The sequence below is a fragment of the Dreissena polymorpha genome, chromosome 15, assembly GCF_020536995.1.
Source record: "Dreissena polymorpha isolate Duluth1 chromosome 15, UMN_Dpol_1.0, whole genome shotgun sequence".
Taxonomy (NCBI): Eukaryota; Metazoa; Mollusca; class Bivalvia; order Myida; family Dreissenidae; genus Dreissena; species Dreissena polymorpha.
Genome location: NC_068369.1, coordinates 66,228,809 through 66,247,012, shown reverse-complemented (window position 1 = coordinate 66,247,012; position 18,204 = coordinate 66,228,809). Strand labels below are relative to the sequence as shown.

At 31.9% G+C, this 18,204-nt stretch overlaps 1 long non-coding RNA gene across 1 annotated transcript; it reads left to right on the top strand.

The window, feature by feature from the left end:
* The first annotated feature begins 3,234 nt into the window (after positions 1 to 3,234).
* LOC127860994 (uncharacterized) lies at positions 3,235 to 11,231 on the top strand. The gene is made up of 4 exons (XR_008040012.1): positions 3,235 to 3,386; positions 8,843 to 9,553; positions 9,822 to 9,906; positions 10,960 to 11,231. It is a non-coding gene; the product is annotated as an uncharacterized LOC127860994 (long non-coding RNA).
* Positions 11,232 to 18,204: the final 6,973 nt, after the last annotated feature.

Sequence of the window (18,204 nt, the reverse complement as noted above, 5' to 3'; positions counted from 1 at the left end):
ATCTACCTATACAAGAACATACATTTTACAGTATGTGTCGCTCTTGTGCGTAGCTTGCATAACTATTCATATTTTTTTCAAAAATAATAACTTTTCGATTGTCGGCCCGTGAGCGAAGTTCAATATGAATGAAGCATTTGAGGGACAATGCATGAAGTTGCAATTATAAGTCATTTACAACTTTAACACTGAACCAACAAAATCCAAAAATATAACTTCATCGACAGTCACATGCTGGAAAGTCATATTATCATACCCCCTAAAGCATAATACCGAAACGTATATAAGTATTAAGATCAATTCAAGTGTCAAACTTTAACTTAATTTACTGGTTCTGCGTAGGGCATTTCTATTGCTTTTTAACACGTTGGTACATCCGCTTTAATAAATACAGCGTATAGTGCAATAGCAAATAGCGTTTATGCATGCATGATATTTATGTATGTATCCTTTACATTAACGACCTAGATGTACAATCCAGTGGCATAGAGACCATATGACACGCTTTATTATTGTTTGTTATATCGACGAAAAAACACACTTTATTTAACGTTGCTTTAAAACGTATTGGGATACTTTAAGCAGTGTACATATCTCTTCTCCAATTATTCAAACACCATTAAACTTGTTATATCTAAATGTTTTACAAAAAAGTCAAACATTGATATATGTTTTTCCATGTGTATATAATTATGTATAAAACCATGAGCATATAGTGTACTAGATAGGTGCCAACAATATCGTGTGCGACGTTATTTGACTACAAACTGGTCGCGAACAATCGTAAAGTTAAATCATCATGCATTAAAACATCTCTATACATAACATGTTCATAAGTGAACGAACGGTACCAAAATAGCTTAACATGAACATCAAGTGCGACAAAATGGCTTAACTGACTCGGAAGTGTGAGCGTTGTAACAAAACTATGACCACAAACTGCATTTAATCGCGCGTAATAAATTGGACATGTATAAAATCCGAACATGTACTGCCATTCGACATTATGCTAAGTTAAACATGCACAAAACATTCACATTTATTCCACCAAATGGATAAACATGCAACAACAACACAACTGTAAATTAAATATATAAATATGAATCTGTACATTTGTTAAAATCAAAAGCTAAGTTGTTATAAAACGTCCAGTTCCAACATGGAGGAGACCTATGATGGTAAGTCATGTTTTAAATACAAAGCTGCTTCATAAGCAGGGCATACAATAATAAACAATATATTTTTTAGATACCCCCTTATTTTTGAAACAATCTTCCCATGAAACAGTTCCGGAATGTATCGTTTATAAAATATCACAAAATCCTCATAATAGCATATTGACAGTTATGGGGTTGAATTCGCAGATATATTTATAAATCGGCCAACACAAATCATACATCATAAACTATATAATGGAAGAAAGGCAAACTCGTCTATAGGTGTATGTCTCACATAAAAGCTGACATAGAAATGCCAACATGTAAAGTGCTATTTTTACATGCATTTTGAGCCACTGAAGTATGTCCTGTTTTTAAGAATTGTATTCAAATTATCTTTTCCCGTCAAGGCGTTTTAGGGTCAGGTACACGTTAAAGACGTCTCATCAGCAATAAACGTTTAGATATGTATCCCCCATAGTAATTTGTTATGTTTCGGACATATTAAAAGTTATGAAATATCAAACGTGTACAATACATCCCCATTAATGTAAATAATTCACTTCAAAATAGAAATTACAGTACCCATACAAAACAAAACACATTTTGGCTATACAAAAATGTGTGACAAATGAACATTCTGACTAAAAAACGGACTCATGTTAAACTGTTGCATGCTTGAATTCATATTGCAATAAGGATATAACATCATGAAGGACGTGGGATATCGCATGCAACATTCATTTATATTGGCATTCACATCTTTTAAATGATAATACTATTCAACATAGTCAGTAAAGGAAGGACACATTGCACGTCGTTGGGCACATTCGGTCGCGCAAGACTTCTTTACGACAATTATAATCAAACAAAGACCGATCTAACATCTCTTTTAAAAGCCCACACACACACAAAATCAACGAATTTTTCGAACAATATTTCGAAAAATAAAGTTTGCACATACACAAACAATGTTCCTTATGGCAATCGCCAAAATTACAACGCTAGATGTGGTCTGATAACATTTATTGAGATTTATTAAGATACAAAATGCTCTTTCATGTACATGTACTATATTTTTATTCGTGTTTCGTATATCGTTGCGGGAAATTAAATTGGAATATATTGCGCCATACAAAAATAAAACCAAGTATTGTGTATCTCGTGTAATCTATGTTACCATTCAACATCAAGCGTTGAAAATGTGGCAATTGCTATAATGAACACTGATTTTGTATGATTAAACTTTATTTTACGAAATATTTTGCGACATATTCATTGATTTGATTATTAATGTTACTGTAAGTAAATTCATATACCAATTCAGCAAACAATGACACACGTTTATCTAGCAAGAGTCATTCGCGTAAAGCGGTCCACGTCAAGTGGACCATGTTGGTGTAGACGGCACTATGCCTTGATGTGTTAATTTAAAGTATAATAATGTATATGAATAAGTATACGTTTTGTATAGTTATCAGACTGTTGTTGCAATACGATATATTTAGGTATATCTTTTTTGGAGGGAACGCGTTACTCATAGTTGTGTATTAATGCGGAGCGCTCATAGAACTTTGCTGTTTACTGTTATCGATTATACCATTGTTTTTCTGTGATAGTATTCACAAATTGATCCGGCCGTTTATTTTACATATCATCGATCATTATCTTGATAACGAAAACAATGTTGCTAAACAGCGTAACATGTTCGTACTCAAACTGAGTATTTTCAAGGCGATTACATAAATCAGTTATGTATTCAAACGTTCGTTGACGCGTACATAATTATGCAATAAATTGTTAATATATAAATGAAACCATACCGTGTTAAACATATGCTTAACATTCGCGTTACTGTCTAGCTACTAACAGAACTATAGTTGTATTGCACACATACATGTGTACTGTATATTAATCAATGTTGTTCATATTTATGCTCATGTAACGTGGTGCGCAAAGTACGAAAGGTTAGGCCTATATTTAACATATCATCGAATCAACACATGACATTGAATCATCAAACGACCTGAATATGAACTCATATACCATTCATGGTGATTAGCGGGTAACGGTATATAGGATTGTTATATTTAATGTACATAACAAGAATCATCTGATCAGACATAACAATATTGAGAGGCGTTCCCGTATTGGTAATTGTTAAATGCAATCAGAGAATTGGAGAAGGAAACAAGCATATTTTTTTTGGAATAACTATCAAGACTAAACGTGAGTGAAAATTGTTTAGTCTTTCTTAACACATCTGTGTTTACTGATAACATGTCTCAATTAAACATGAAGTATTTTAAATTTAAACAAATCGCATTTAATTAAGGTAAGCATGCTTTATTTACAACAGTATTAATAAAACATTTATTCTGAATTTGCTTGTACTTCTTACACCACTATTTAAATATATGTGATGTTAACTCTATGTGTATTTTAAGATACCTAGCCTCATGTACTTTAGAATATAATATAAACTCAATAACTACACTTTGTAGTTTGCACATGAATTCAATAACTGATAAACGTGCTCGTTGGTTAATGACAATTATCGTAAATAGCCAGTGTTTTAGTCATAAAAATGTTCGCCGTTGACATAGCCATCATATTTCTTTAACTGAAGTGATGGGTACTGCTAATTACTACATATAAAACACAATAATTACTGAATTGTGGTGTGCATTAAGTGGTGATGTGGATATAGGTATAAATGTTCGAACTACTCTTTTTGGGGTAAAATATCTTTGATTGTCAATTAGAAGGACAAGTTACGTTAGAAGGACTTGTGCCTTTAAATTCGCGATATATCTGTGTCATTTCTCTTTAAACATTCAAAATATCTACATTTGGCAATTATTTTATTTGTTCATTAAAAAATTAAAAGTATCTTAAATAATAAATAAGTATTGGAGCTTCTTGCGCATACATGAACAAAATTACAAATCCATTTAATGTACCTGTTTATGATTTCATTAAATGTTGCTAATTACTAACACAATATTATGATAGCATATGGTATATGTATGTATATAGCATTATTTGTTTTATTCTGACATTATCTTCTTTAATAAGCCCTTTTCAAGTTATGCACAAAAGCTATATTTTATGTTTATGACAATAAATCATTCGTATCAATGCCTACGTAAACCATACCATACAGAACGAGGCTGATCGTGAACTTTCTGTAGCGGAGAATATCGATGATATTATATCAGTTGATTGTTATTGTGAACTTTTGGAAGATTCATGCGCACTGATACTTGTTAAAATAACGTCAAACATATGCATACAGGCATGTGTTTAGTAAATACTTTCATAAGTAATTATGATATAAACATTTAATATTCTAACATCTAAATAAAAATTCAACGACATATTATTTTATCTTTATACAAATACGAGTGACCCATGACCATCAGAGTAAAGGTGGTCTGAAAATTCAGCATCGATAATTTAACAATACAAAGACATGCAATAGCTTTCTAATACAATACATAGCATTATATAACTATTTTCTCAAAGATATGTGATATTGTTCATGAACGATCGAACGTGTAAGAGGTGTGTTTAATAACTATAAGACAACGCACTATAAAAGGCGAAGTGCATGACATAATTATAAATGCTATGTTAATTTTGTTTTTAATTGAATAAATTTTCTTTTGCAGAGAATGACAATATTGAAGAATTCTATAGACAAGTGAAAAAAGCAGACGTGGTTCAGACTGAACTGTCTATGCATGCATATTGATAACTCTTAATACGTGATAATAATCGTCAACTATTTATAATAAATCTCTAATCTGTGTATTTTTCGGAATTAAAAGTTAACCCCGCTGTGGTCAACGATAGTGCTTGTTTTGAAACTGTTGTTCCGTGCGCTAACGTACACTCTTTATCGGCACCCGCTAAATACGCTTAATGTTTAGCATTACAATATTTTAATATTTAAAACGCATCGTTAAAAGCGCTTTATAGGTATCCGGACTTTCTTTCACGGACAATCGTTCTTGCGCTGATTTAGACAAAGCACTAATTCGTTCCTACGTTGTTTTGACCACCAGGACATTCGTTCGCAACGCTATTTTGACAACCCGGACAATCATTATTCTGACAGTCCGATTATTCGTTCCTACATTATTTTCACAACCGGGCATTAGCATAATTTTTACATCCGTACATTGGTTCCTGCAATAAAGGCAATACCTTAACTGTGAAAACAATACGTACAAGTATACATAGTAAAGGGCCATTCCTTCAAATTCAATTCCAGCAAGGAACTTCTAACGAACGAACGGGATCAGCCTGTGTTATGCTTCGAGGGTCACTCGTTCGCCAAGAAACACACGTATACAATGTAAGTCTACACAACGGTGACAATGCACTTAAGTTTATCCGATTTCCGCAAGGTTTTGCATATATCAGTGTATGTCGGTATATTCGATAATTTTTAACATCATCATGCTCATGCTCTCGAAATAGTTTTAAAACTGCATAACTGAATAAGAATATGATAAAACTGAATGAATATGATGAACAATGGAACATTAGTTTTAAAATGACATCTTTAAAATACATGTTAAAATTTTTTAAGAGTGCCATATTAATTTGTACAAAATGTTATTATAATGACCAGGATAGAGATAAAGTAAGAATCAAAGTCCGGGTTGTCAAAATAATGTAGGAATTATTGTCCGGATTGTCAAAATCAGGAACGAACGATTGTCCGTGTTGTCAAATCAACGTAGTAACGAACGTCCATCTGTACAGTATTAAGTGTCTGAGAGTATGTAAGGAAAAATTACCTTCAAATAGAGTATTTGGCGTTAAATTAGTCCTAGAAATAATGACTACGCAATACTTCTACCAGGAGAAGACATGTAGGTATCATACATGTTGTTTATTGACCAGACATTTTCTCCGCGATATTTATGACTACCTGTTGTTATTTAGTATTTGACGGCACAGTATCTTAACACAACAAGATAATTCGTTTGTGCTGAACATACATATAGTGGAAATAAAACCTCAGATCAATCAATAAACAAGATTATTGATCGATCTTTGATTAAACGATGAATGCTGAAACGAAGAGTGTCAAACTGTGTGCAGACAATTGAATGAATAAGACAAGTACATTAACAAGCACATTTATGTAATGCATCAATACTGATTATTCTGAAATGTCTTCTTGTGTTGAAAATATTATAACGTCGCTGAAAGTTTTAAAGAGTAAACGATTGAAATCATAGTGGCGTTGCGTGGCACTATTAGCATTTGATACACGTTCAGTCTCGTTCTGGAATTATGCGAGTCACGCGACTTCGCCCTCTTATCATTTTTGACGAAATGTGAAAAGGGTCTATTCAATACGGCGTTAATTTCATTCATATCCTTTGCACACCTGTAACGTATTAGAACGTTCACGTTTTTTCTTTCCTCAAAACCGGGGCGATTTTTACAGTGAACGACTACAACGTTCTAGAACGCATACAAATTTCGTTGTTTCAAAACCTGACCCCAATTAAGCGTAGGAACCCTGACACTTTTTTTCTTAAAAAATACAATTTTCAATTTTTTAAAATGAACTAAAACATAATCAAAGACAATAATTAAATAAAGACTGCGACGTTCAAATGTTTAATATACAGTCTGTTGACTATAAACTTGTCCAATACATTTTCGACCATTTATGGTTAATAATTGAGAGTTAAAATCAATAAATATGTAAATGCTCAAAATTCATCTTAAAAAAGCTAATGCGTGGTATTTTGAAAGCAATGATTTTCTGTCATGTGTGTGGTATAAACTTAAGAAAGTTCTGCAGTTCAAATGTTTATATGACAACGTTTTGGCAAAATACATCAAATCATTCAACGGATCATGTGTAATATTGTTTATTGATTTTTTACTGATTTTTTTTCAAAAATACGTTTTTATACGTTACAGATGTTTATTTGCTATTGACAATGTTCATAAAAATACGTTACAGTTCTTCTTAGTATTTTCATGCACTTCATTATTCAGTTGTATAAAAGCGTAACAATACGGTAGAAACTTCTATGGGGCATCCCTTTCTAAAACAAATTATACCGTATTTAAACAGATAATTGTTTGACGATAAACAACTGTGAAGGGTAAAATCGTATTTTAGGCCCGATTTTCGTTGTAAACCGTAAAATGTATTAAAAAACGCGAACATCTGTTAAAATATTGAAAATTGTGAAAACGTGCACGTTTAACAACGTTGTAGGTGTTACCTTTAAAAAAGCCCCGGTTGAGGAGAGAAAAATTGTATACGTTTCAATACGCTTCAGCGTTTCGCTCAAAAAATCGACCAGGTGCCTAAAGGATATACATTAAAAGCATAACGTCAGATTCATTGACAACAATAACATATCAATTATTCCGCCATAATTGAAGATGATGTGAATGTATTCTGACACATACGACTAAAAGGGGGCATGTCGACGGCGATTACACTTTAAAATAATAATATTTGTGTTTATAAGCTATTGACTTCTTAAAAGCTCAGTATATAATTTATTTATATAATTATAAAAACTTGTCCTTCGGATAATTGTCTGCAGTGAAGGGCACTAATTAGTATTAAATGTTTTATAAATGAACTTTAAATGACCTACCGCTTATTGCAATTGCCCTATTGATTTTGGTATTCCAGTGCTGTAATCTTAATATTGAAATGCATATTTTGTTTGCCAGTTCGAATCCCGCTGAATGTGTTTTCAAAAACTATTTTTGACTAGCCTATTTATTTTTTAGTAACAATATGTTAGTGTAACTGGACAAAATATGCGTTGAAAAGGGACATAAGGTTTTGTATACTTATCTTTTTACGAGGAAATATTATCTATATGCTTCTCTAAATAATTGTTCCATTACGTACGCTTTAAATAAGTGTTATTGTGAATTGATCAAAAAATTAATGTAAACACTATATAAACGAAAGGTGAGTATGCAATGATTCTGTAAAAGCTTGTTTAAGCGCGTTCAGTTTGATGCACACTATCCCAAAAACCGGTATACTATAATGTCCATAAACTCGGTTTCGCAGAATAATCCTTACTTCATTCCAGTATTCTCAGTCTCTAGAAGCATGTCATGTGGAAATTTGATATAACACCTGCTGATATAAACGGTTATACGGAAAGTTCCGACAATAAGACAGAGAAAACAGAGTATTTCAGTATGTTTAAGTCATTTGCGTAAGGACGTTTGTACATAACCATTTTAAAGTTTTAGTACCGGTATTGAACATAGCTAGTTTGAGAATCCCAATCTGAATCTTGATTTAAAGAATTGCCGATCTATAAGTCGAATTAAATATGTACACTCCAATCGGATTCTGGTTGTGTCACGTTTATGGTTAACTTAAAAAAGCATTGATATTTATTAATCTAAAATCGCACGCTTAATCATGAGTGATATGAAATTGCACACATATATGCAGATTTGCATTAAAATATTATATTGTACATTTTTCAAAAAGCGACAAAAAGATGACGTTACATATGAATTTAAATATGAGTCAATTTGGAAACAACTTTACCGGATATCTTTTCAAATATTTTCAGTGTCGTGTTATATGTGTTTCTTAAAATAAGAACTTTTGTCTCAGCCTTTTCATTTTTTGATGACCAGATGTTACTTTTACATAGAAAAACGACGATGGCGACAATTAAAGAGACTGATGTACATCTTCAAAAGTGTCGGCATCATGACACTGAAAATCAAATACTTTATTGTGCCAATCATGACGACACAATTTGTGGAAGGTGCTTACATTCAAAGCACAAACAATGCGAACGCATTGATCTCTTTACTGTGACCGTTGATGAGTCACGAAAAAGCGAAACCATGTCCATGCTCAGTGCGTTTGAAAAAGAAATAGAAGGTTATGCAATCACGTTGAAGAAAGATATTGGGTTAAACGATCGGTGTAAATAAAAGGCTATGCATGATGTTGAATCGTTTCGCTCTAAAATGATGACAAGACTATTGGTTCTCAAGACGGATGCTGAGCGAGTATGTACGGACATACATGAGCAAAATAGCAACCATTTGAGAAAACTTGTAAAGAAATGTAACGAAGAAAAACTAATGGTGAGCCAACATAAACATATGGTAGAGGTTTTAGTTCATAAGCAATACTCTCGACAGCTTTACATTGAGGTGTGTCGCCTTGATCGGAAGAAAAATGAAATATCAGCAAGGATAAACAGTTTGCAAAAAAAAATGGAATCAATGTGGAGTTTTCATTTAGGCCTAATGCCAAATTAGCCAATGTCCTGTGCAGTCAAATGAAAGACATTGGAAATATTGAGGAACCAGTTAACGGAAGCGATGAAGTAACAGAAGACCTGTTTCAGGTACAGTATTTATTTTCTGCTTATATGCACACATATAATTTGAAGCGACTAAATTAATATTCCGATTAGGCTCTATAGAAAGTGCCCTTTATAAAAAAATGTAAATTCCTTAACAGATGGCAATACATTATCGACGAGTGTTCAACTAAAGTAATGTTTTGCTATAGGACGATTCATTTACTTCCAACTTTCATAAAACTTTACAGCTTTTTAATAATATATTTTACACGACACAATAACGAACAATATATAAAATAATATTTAACAGAATTGTTCGAGTCGAGCTTCAGTCCCCTTGGATGAATTCAGACAAACACAGTTGTACGCAGTATACGAAAAAGAGCCTATGAGAGGTAAAGTCTTTAAAAAAACTAATCTTAATACAAAAATACAACCTCATGAAATACCTACAGACTAATCTTTGTATTCGCTGATGACGTATTTATCATAATATTATTTTGATTAAATACAAATAGCTTAATTTGAACAGGCTTTTATTTTATTTATTTGGAAAAAGTTTACTTCTTTTATTTATTTTTTGAACATTTTTAGACATGTAAGTCGACTGCCGTTTTAGACATATGCAGCAAAATTTCGAAGTTCAGTTGTAAATGTCAGTAGCCTTAATTGTGCGTTTGTTAAACACAATTTGGTGTACAGTTGAAATGATATATGCATAGCCACAACGTTCTTAAATTACAACTATTTTTCTTTTACTATAGAAGACAATGCCAGAGAAATTAATCGTATTTAGAAAAATTGTGAAGGTCAGCTGTAAATGTCAGTGTCCTATTTTTTCATTCGGTTTTACAGTTTTATAATGAAATGAAATATTTTCATTTTTGTATTGATAAGAGTTATTGTCCAATGGAATTGTGCCCATAAGCTGTTACTTAAAGTTTCAAGAAAACTAAAAACATATAAGACTAACACGAAACAACATTAATATATTTTGAACTGCATATCCAAAATTTAAAAAAGTGTGACACGTCTTGTCAATTTCAAAGAAGATTGAGCTTAATCTTTTAGAATGAAAGTTACGAAAGAGATAGGAGCTATATTGAAAGTAAGATCAGCATTGTACAATTATTCTTAATATTAATTTTCGTCGTGTCATTCAGTTGTTACAATAGTTTGTGGTCTTTTCTTAAGATTTCGTTTGCGTTACATGTATCAATTTGTAACGTTTATCAGTTATTTTTTATTACTTTGATATTTATTTGAGATTATTTTAAGACGCTGAAGTTTTAAATGACTTAAATTACAACGTTTATTTCTTTACTTGCAAGCTGGCAAAACATGTAAATAATTATTAAGTTTTATTAATATCCAAACAATCTGAAACCTGTGTTTTTTCATTTTAGGTGAACTATGTGCTGAATTGTTGTGTTATTATGTTTTTTCAGACATTAAGAAAATAGTATACACGCTTTTCAATAACTGTATTTTGCTGCTTGAAGAATACGAGAGACGAACGGATGGAGCACTATTGCAAAAATCAAAAATATATGTATTGGACCACTCTAAAAAACTAACGAAGACGTGAGTTATTTTCTAAAACTCGTACATATATCGTGCACTTATTTGTTAAAGCAACTTAAATTTACTGTGTTATTAATGTTGTTTCGTCACACAGTCTTACATAACTAGTATTGATGCCGTAACCTTGGTTTGAATATAAAAGAGATATACTCCTTGCCTTGTAGTCATATAAACATCACTAAATAGAATAAGTAATGATTTATGGGAATGTGCTTGTTAATTATAAGCTAAAGTTGTTGCAAGTTGACTCCAAATTGAATTCTTATAATCTCTTAAAATGTAAGGATATAAGTAATTAACCTTGTTTAACATTTACATGTAAATTGATGGATTTGTGTCTATGGATATACTGTGCATATACTTAATGAATATCTGCTGTTAAATAATGAGCGCGTGTTGTACGTGAACATTGATTCTCTGTGAGGGACGCCGATACTAGCTCAACCGCTGTAATTTTCAAATTTTAACGCATTAGTTAACAATGCGACTCCGGGAGTCAATTTTGTTGTTATAGTTACTCCCTCGTTTTCATTTCACAACAACTCCCACAATGTTAAAAATAGCTGAAATAGCGGAGAAACGTTAAAATAAAAAAAATCATTTATAAGTTATTTAGCATGGGGAATTGAAAAAGAATTAATTAATAAAATTTAAACGCATACACTTCAATTGAACGATGTGCTGCGTGTCACGTGTCTGCGTGTGATGTGTCACGGGTTACGGTTCCTAGCGTAGCTAAGCCCATACTGATTTGCAAAATTGCGTCTGCATTATTTGTGAGCTAGCGCTCACAAACGAAAAATTGTCTTGTCCAATCATATATAATAATTTGCGCCATTTATATTTCCTGCAATTAGGGCTATTCAGTTTTTATTAGGGCTATTATTTCTAGTTATTACAATTTATATCGTCTTTTTTTCTTAAATGTGCAGATACTATTGATATCGCTAAAGCAAGGCAAGTGGTAAACATAATACGCACCTTCAGATCACATTGTTGTATATTTTCCATTTGAATTTACAAAAATGTGAAATCGAAAATAGAGCGGATTTAACGGGGATTTCCGTTGACGTGTATTTGATACGGATAGCAATATTGGACATGTTTTGCAGTTTTAGTGATGACCTGTCTTTAATTATTATAAACTTGAATTATGATGTTAATATAATACATATTTTAATATTTATATTAAAACGAATATTCATACTAATACAAATACAACTAGTAATGATGATGATGATTATAATGATAATAATGATAATAATAATAATAATAATAATAATAATATTAATAATAATGCTTCGGTTCCCATCGTTACCTCTAAGATATTTCGGTTATTTCGAAAATTGTGTTGTTCAATCAAATATAATAATTTGCGCCATTGATATTGTCTGCAATTAGGCCTTTTTAGTTTATTTCTATTTATAACAACTTATATCGACACTTTTTTCTAAAATGGAGCATACTAGTGTTATCGCTAAAACAAGGCAAGTGGTAAACATAATACGCACCTTCAGATCACATTGTTGTATCTTTTCCATTTGCATTTAAGAAAATGTGAAATCGAAAGTACAGCGGATTTAACGGGGATTTCCGTTGACGTGTATTTGATACGGATAGCAATATTGGACATGTTTTGCAATTAAGTGATGACCTAGCTTTAATCATTAAAAACTTGAATTATTATGTTAATATAATACTAATGTTAATATCTATACTAATACGAATAGTTATACTAATATAAATACAACTTATAATGATGATGATAGTAATAATAATAATAATAAAAATAATAATAATAATAATAATAATGATAATAATAATAATAATAATAATAATAATAATAACAACAATAATAATAATAATAATGCTCATGTTGCCATCATAACCTCTAAGATATTTCGGTTATATCAAAAATTGTGTTGTTCAATCAAATTTAATAATTTGCGCAATTTATATTGCCTGCAATTAGGGCTATTCTGTTTTATTTCTAGTTATTACAACTTATACCGACTCTTTTTTCTAAAATGAACCATACAATTGATATCGCTAAAGCAATGCAAGTAAACATAATACGTACCTTCAGATCACATTGTTGTATAAATCATTTGCATTTACCAAAATGTGAAATCGAAAGAAGAGCGGATTTAACGGGGATTTCCGTTGACGTGTATTTGATACGGATAGAAATATTGGACATGTTTTGCAGTTTAAGTGATGACCTGGCTTTAGTTATTAAAAACTAGATTTATTATGTTAGTATATTACTAATTTAATATTTATACTAATATTAATACTTATACTCATACAAATACTAATAATGATGATGATGACGATGATGATGATGATGATGATGATGATGATGATGATGATGATGATGATGATGATGATGATGATGATGATAATAATTATAATAATACTAATAATAATAATAATGATAATAATAACAATAACAAAAATAATAATAATTATTATTATTATAGCAATATTAATAATTATACTAATAATAATGCATTGGTGTCCATCGCAACCTCTAAGATATTTCGGGTTAAATTAAACATTCGTAAAATAAAGATAACAGTAGGTTAGTCTTTTCAAGATAATTGTATGAGCGGTTCGATCTTAGAGACTGCGATGGGAACCGAATCATGATTGATATATATGTGCATTAAATAATGTTTGATCTGGTGGACGTTGTTGCAAGAGCTACAAATACTATAGCTGATGCCTCCCCTCTCATCGAAAATTTTAAATAAGGTGTCCTTCTTAAGTCAAAGAAGGCATTTCAAAGTGACCCTATTAGGAAAATATCAATATAATAAATCCCGAATATTGAATGAATATCGTATCTGTTAAATTATTGAGAACATGATGCCATTATCATAAAATATCGTCAAATTGTCCTAAACTCAGAAACTATATCGGAGGAGAAAATATTGTTCTTTTCCAATCCCATTACATCATAACACCAATTATAATAATGCAATCATGATAAACACACATGAATAACCACCTTGAACTGGTTTATGCAAAGCAGTGGGCGTTAAACGGTTTGAAGAACTTCTTACACTTTCAATCTGTGACCTGTGCAACCATTGGTCAATTTATCATGTATGCTTAGTTTGCTTCTTTTTTTAAATAACGTCAAGGTTCTCGTTGATGTTTCTGGCGATCAGCCTGTCGTTGACAGAAATAAGAATGTTTTAAACACACACCCATGTAGTGTTTCGCCATTTAGTCTATCAGAATTGGTATTGAAGTTACCTATTATGCGTGTACTTAACAGGACACCATAAAACATCAAAATAAATTTGTCCCTAAAATTGTCAAAATAGAAACGCCACATGGTACTTACCCCTTGAAATCCTGTTATGTGGCTTGGGACGATGCGTTCAACTGTTGCGCTTTATAGCTCCGTATGTCTTAAACAGACTGCTTTTTTCGGCTTTCGCTCTCAAAAGAGGTCGCTTGTCAAAATAAGCAGTAATGACAAGCCGCAACCTTTGTTGACTTCCCCAGTTGCACTTGACCTATACATGTTCGTTTTCGTTTTAACACCAATTTCCACACTTGTCGATACTCTAAAGAAACTTGTGATAATTTACTTTAAAAAGCCTGTTCATATGTTTTAAACCATAGGTTAAAAATATATTAGATTTTAACGGAGCGCAAGATTTACACAGCCTTGGCTATTTGCGGTTTCGCCCCGAATCGTATATTGCACACACAATTTTAGTGTACGAGTGTCTTGAGTATCTGACATCTATTAACACGATTAGTGGAAAGTTTTTAAGTTATTTGTATAGAAAGAAAGTTGATCCAATTATTAATCATAATAAACGACCAAGTAGGCGTTTTATCTACATAAATATTTCAAACAAACCAGGTGTAAGAAAGATTGTAATTATGTTTGATCCACATAACGAACACAAGAGCTCTACTGCTTACAGACTCTGAATGCTGGAACACGACATCATTGAAAATATATACTCAATACTTTTTTCTGCATCCAGACATACCATATCAAAACGTTATAGTATTTAATACAAAACTTTGCTTATCTAAATGACTGTATAATATGAGTGCCAGTTAAACTACGTCGACGATAGCATAAGGTGACATCAAGAATGAATGAACGACAACTCCACACTTACATCATTATGTCACGTAATCGTTCATAGTTCATAGACGACACATAGTTACTAACAATGTTCATTACTCTTAAATTACCGGTATGTAGCCTATCATTCGATATCTCATCATGCGCGAATTGCCAATATGACGAGTTTTGCATTAACTCCCATTTTCTCGTGCCGCGCATGGGACAAATCGGTCCCTCTCTATTTATGTTAATTTCTCTGCATAATACAGGATAAAATATTCAACAACACCATGTATCAGTTTCTAGTCCAATTTAATGTCTAACATACTTTATATTTTCGGTTATACAAATACAGTCTGATAGCTACATGATCGTATCTTTCTCGATCCGTACACCTCCAAGTCTAAACGCTAACTGTCTTGTTTCCCTCTAACATCTGCCCCGTGAAACTCAGTTATCTATCCCATTGGTCAGTGTTCTATGTGTGTTTATTTCTAATTGGCTGAATTACAATCTGGAGAAGTCACTATTCAAGTATGCACACGTTAATGAGCGTTGTGGTACAAATAATAAATAATGCAAATACAGCCTAAGGCTTGTGTCAACAGCATTGTAACCCCTTTGTTGTTAAACACATACCAGATCCAAATATTTAATCTTTTGACCGTCATGATATACTTGTCAATATTTCGTACATAAAGAAAACCCAAATATTTCACCCAATTTCTCATCATTATTTGACAATTATAAACATATGATACGTATAAACATTAGACAAAAAAGCATCGTTGGTTATAATAATTAATAGCTTAACTAGTTCAAATTTTGAGTTGTATGATAAGTTGCAATATGGTCATATACGTTTGTGTATTGGCCGTAACATTATTAAAATGTTTGTTCGACCGATGTAGTAAAGCGGCAAATAAAACTACTCTGTTTAGTTTTATAACAAAGTAAGAACTTTTGTCACACTAAGCCAATATTATACTTGCTATAACTGTATTGATCGTCTTCTCTAATTGTAGTTTCTGTAATCAAACGTATTTTAATAAGAGATGGCTTATGCAGCACATCACTATACACGGTGAATTCAAGTACAATATATATGTTTAAGGTAGAAACAGTCACTCTCACTTAAACATGGACGTCAATAAAACGATGCACATTAAATCGAAACAAAGCAAACGTCTATACGATCATACATGTATAATAACTATTTTTTCAAACTCATTTTAAATATGTTTCTTCGTTTGATTTCTTAGTATATTGACTGCATGTTGTCTTAGGTTGTATGTTTTAACTTATTAAACCACATCTTTCTCGCGCCGGCAATCATAGAATAAATATTAGTTTGTGCAAAACACACACAAAAGCAGTTATTATGCCTTAAATTTAGTCTCCATCATAAACTGAAAAGCGGTAGCATAATAGAACAAACACATCGCGCTTGACCTTTCAGTATGGGGTGCGTGATTTAGGTTAGTTACTTTATTCGAAGATATCCCGAGAAATGCTGATTGATTAGAACCATCTGCATATTATATTAATTGTAAATGTAACGGACTCTGCAAAGAACATTAAATGCCGAAAATATTGGTTAACTACCCATTAGACATCTTACTAGAAACCAATGTTTATGGAACATGATTCAATAGACTTATCCCGGAAAAGCACGAGTTTAGAAAAACCCACTAATCAACCCGGTACAAACAATGCTGGTCCATTTTATCAACCAATGATAGCTTACAGCTTACTTTAACGGTTGATTCAGTGTTTGATTGTGAACGGATTATAAATGGGTTAGCAGATTGTACCAGACGATTACTGGGTTTTTCCAAAAAAGTAGTTTTTTCCGGGACACATGTATTCGAAAATGGGCTTTGCACGGTCAGGTATTCAGATATCTGCTACACGTGCATCTATTTGTTAATCCATGCAAGTCATATACCTCTGAAAAGAAAAATCGGTGTGTTGAAGACTAACATACTGTATTAAACATGCAGCTATAAATCACCTTGTGACATTAAAATTAAGTTTTGGTAGATCATGACACAGAAATGAAGAATGTTTTGAAAATTTTGTAGACTTTTTGAAACGCTTATTCTTGGTCATTGTATATCTAAGGTTGATATTTCATTCATTTTTGCTAAATTCGATCATATATGCAAAAGTTAACTTTTAAATCAAAACAAAAGATAAGCTGGCCAATATCGCATTCGCATAAGGTGAGTTGAACTGATTTTATTATCGGATTGTTTAAAGAGAAAGTCAATGATTCGTATTGGTTAGAGAACACTAATGACAACCAGTTTATCGAGTAAGATCTTGAACACAGCGCTGGAACACGATTCGTGTTATTCTGATCAGTACCCGCCCTTTTTAGACGTAAATTTAATGGGGTAAGATTAAAAAGACGTTCCATTTTTGTTTTTATCTTAGGTAGTTTGTATACAGTTTAAGCAGTATGTTGGCACTTACTATAATTAAGCTATCCATTCACAGACATTATCAGTGCGCACGAGTATGAACCTTTAATATTCAGACTTACACTTACACGCAAACTTACACACAGTTTGACCAATTAAAATGCTTGCAGGCTTAATTCTTTGATTTATATCGGTTGATACCTTAAATCTGTTAAAAAAAGAGCTTTTACGTGTTCATATAAATATGTAATTAGTATACATTCAAAACAATATTACGTAACGTCGTAAATCTTTACTATACCTTAGATGCATTTAAAATTAAATCGTACAATTTTGTAGCTGAAAATGCGGTCGTTTTAGTAATTCGATCAAATATTTATGTTCACAAAAAATTCCAAGACAGAAAGCAGGTAAACCGATTTGACCCTGAACTAGTGTGGCACACAAGTAAATATAGTCCTTTCAGCCACGCTTCATTATATTGCTGGAATTTATTTTCATTGGTTGAACTTAAATATAATTATAATTGCAATTAAAATGTGTTTCTTTAATAATGCAAAGACATGTTTTAAAACTAAAGC